This window comes from Nicotiana attenuata, chromosome 2 (assembly GCF_001879085.1).
Source record: "Nicotiana attenuata strain UT chromosome 2, NIATTr2, whole genome shotgun sequence".
Lineage (NCBI taxonomy): Eukaryota > Viridiplantae > Streptophyta > Magnoliopsida > Solanales > Solanaceae > Nicotiana > Nicotiana attenuata.
The window spans coordinates 10164146-10167699 of NC_031990.1; the positions used below are offsets into that span (position 1 = coordinate 10164146).

A 3554-nucleotide genomic window follows, 5' to 3' on the forward strand; every position below is an offset into this window, starting at 1 on the left:
GTGAATATATTTTACATAGTAAGCTTAAAAGTAACCACGTGTGCACCTTGCCGCAACAACCTATGTGTTTCCATTCCCTGAGTTGTGTTTGGTTTTCAGTGTTCTCATTTGAAATGCTAAGGATTGGTAATTATGGACGACACTGGTTCATTTCTTGAGGCTGTAGTTATTGTTTATAGTTGACTATTAAATCTTGTTCTGTGTTTATATTTTCTGTCATTATTATATACTGCGTACAAGTTGTAGTGTAGATGACCCGCCTTAGCCTCGTCATTACTTCGTCGAGGTTAGGCTCGGCACTTACAGAGTACATGGAGTCGGTTGTACTCATACTACACTCTGCACTTCTTGTGCTGGTTTTGGAGTCGGTCCCAGCGGCGACTACTAGAGAGCTCGGATCGGACAACCTGCGGAGACTTGAGGTATAGCTGCTCAGCGCCCGCAGCTCCTAGAGTCCCCTTCTTGTTTTTATTTAGCTGTGTATCTTCTTTTTAGACAACTTTATGTTATTTCAAACACTTGAATGTACTATTCTAGCAGTTCGTGCACTTGCGATACCGAATCAGGGATTTGTAGCAAATGTTTTTACAGTTGAGCTTCCGCATTTACATTTTGGATTATTGCAGTTGAATCGGTTTTTCTTCATTAATTAATTTTAAACTGTTAAAAAGGATAAATTTTTCTAACTTTGGCTTGCCTAGCAAGTGAAATGTTAGTCGCCATCGCGGTCCCGACGGTGAAAATTTCGGATCGTGACAATAACAATGCCATGCTTGCTGTTGCCAAATATGACCTTTATTGGAAAAAAAAATCAAAAGCTAGTCAATCAAGAAGTTTTCTCCGTTAGTCGGCTCGAAAAATTCAAACATGTTAGATTTTCTATAGTTTAAAAAAATATTAAACAATTGTATAATTGTGATTCACCAATGGTGAAGATAAACCTTAGTGATTGGATAGATAAATTGACATTCGACATCATTTTGAAAATGGTTGTTGGGAAGAGCTATAATAATGGACATAAAAAAATACTCAAAGTAGCTTTTCAGAAGTTCATGGTTCAAGCTGTGAAGATTGAGCTCTATGATGTTTTTCACATTTCATTTTTCAAGTGGTTGGATCTTACAGGGAATATTAAGTCTATGAAACAAACTTTTAAAGACATTGATAATATTATCTAAGATTGGTTAGATGAGCACATTAAGAAGAGAGAAACAAAGGATGTTGGAGGAGAAAATGAACAAGATTTTATTGATGTGGTGCTTTCCAAGATGAGTGATAAACATCTTGGTGATAGTTACTCTCATGACACCACCATCAAAGCAACAATATTCGTAAGTAAATTAATTTCTGCTTATATTTTAACATGTTGTGGGAGGTAATTTGCGTTTTATTTTTGGTTACTATATATATAATATAACTTTAATTTTTAACGGTTATATATATGTATATGTATGTATATATCTCCTTTAAGTGATCTCATAATGTAAAGATTCTTCTACACTTTCAGTATATATGTTGAAGTCAAACTTTTATTTATTGATTAAGTTGATACACACTGTCGCCGCACATAATGAATTTTTATATTTTTGGTGTATTTTAACCCGTTGTAGCATCTAATTTCAGTAAAAGAAAAAAAAGACGCTTTTATACCTTTTATAAAACGTCTAAATATTTGTTCGATTTGACTGGAGTATTTTTATTTATTTTTCTTAAATAACTGTATACTAGGATTTGAACAATGATAGATCTTCGTCTTTTTAATTTCATCTTTGTAAGTCATTTGTTTAACTGTTCTTTGTCCGTATATATAGACTTTGGTCTTGGACGCAACAAAAACCCTTGCACTTCATATAAAGTGGGTAATGGCTTTAATGATAAACAATAAGCATGTCATGAAGAAAGCACAAGAAGAGATGGACACCATTGTTGATAGAGATAGATGGGTAGAAGAGAGTGATATCAAGAATTTGGTGTATCTCCAAGCAACTGTTAAAGAAATATTACGATTACATCCACCTGCACCTTTGTCAGTGCAACACCTATCTGTAGAAGATTGTGTTGTCAATGGGTACCATATTCCTAAGGGGACTGCACTACTTACAAATATGATGAAACTATAGCGAGATCCTCAAATATGACCAGATCCTGATAAATTCAATCCAGAGAGATTCCTAACGACTCATACTATAGTTGACTATTGTGGGCAACACTATGAGTTGATCCCGTTTGGTACGGGGAGACGAGCTTGTCCCGCGATGAATTACTCATTGCAAGTGGAGCACCTTGTCACGCCCCGAACTTGGGCCTGGACGTAATACGACACTCGGTGCCTAATTACATGTGACTGAGCGAACCAACTGGCTGGCTGAATCAACATGTGATATCATAACATACTGAATGCGGAAGATAAACTAACACATGTTAATATACTGAAAGTCTGGATGATATAAATCAAAGTGCGGAAATACTAAAACAAGTCTGAAACATATATGTAGCCAACATTGCTTAACATGAAAAGCATCAGACTCTGTCTAACTGTTACTCTAGTCTATGAAGCCTCTAATGAAGTACTGAAAATACTGACTGTCTGTAAATACTTAAAGACTGTAAAGTAATGATAATGCCCCGAAAGAACTGGGGATCACCAAATAGCTGGTACGAGAATCCTAGCGCTCTGAATCATCAACATGTAAATCATTACCTGCATCGTGAGATGCAGGCCCCGGGCAAAAGGGACGTCAGGACATTTGAATTGCACTGGTATGTAAAGCGACCGAAAGAAAGAATTGTAAATGATGAAACTGAAACTGAGAATTTATAATTGATACTGAAATGATAACTATTGAAACAGAAACTGAAACGATAACTGATAGCTGGTAACTGATAACTAAAATGATAACTGATAACTGATAACTGAAATGATAACTGATAACTGAAATGATAACTGATAACTGAACTGATAACTGATAAACTGAACTGATAACTGGTAACTGAAATGATAATTGATAACTGAACTGAACAAAGGAAGTAAGGATATGAATACTCCCTCTTCTGAATGATGAACAACCTATTTATCTGAATAAGCTACGGCCTTGGGCCCAATATATATGTGCACAAGCTACGGCCTCAGGCCCAAGTATACGTATACATAACTACGGCCTTAGGCCCAAAAATGCATAAAGCATAAACTACGGCCTCATGCCCAAACATGCATAAAGCATAAACTACGGCCTCAGGCCCAAGTATGCATAAAGCATATAAACTACGACCTCAGGCCCAAATACAGGTGTTCAACATTCAGGAACTGAGAATCAAACTGCAATACATGATAGTGAAATACTGAATCATACTGAGTTACATGATACTGGAATACTGGATCACACTGAGTTACATGATACTGGAATACTGAATAGGACTAGACTGAGACATGTATTCTTGAACTGATTATGAATACTGAAACTTCAACTGTTTATGGCATACTGAGTAATCTATACTAAGACTCGGGGGCATCAAACCCAAGTCTATATTGAATACGCACTGAGCTCACAACGTTC

The 3554-nt window shown here is 36.2% G+C and overlaps 1 pseudogene; it reads left to right on the forward strand.

Moving 5' to 3' along the window:
- LOC109216429 overlaps nucleotides 710-3554 on the forward strand; it is a 4884-nt pseudogene continuing 2039 nt past the window's right edge.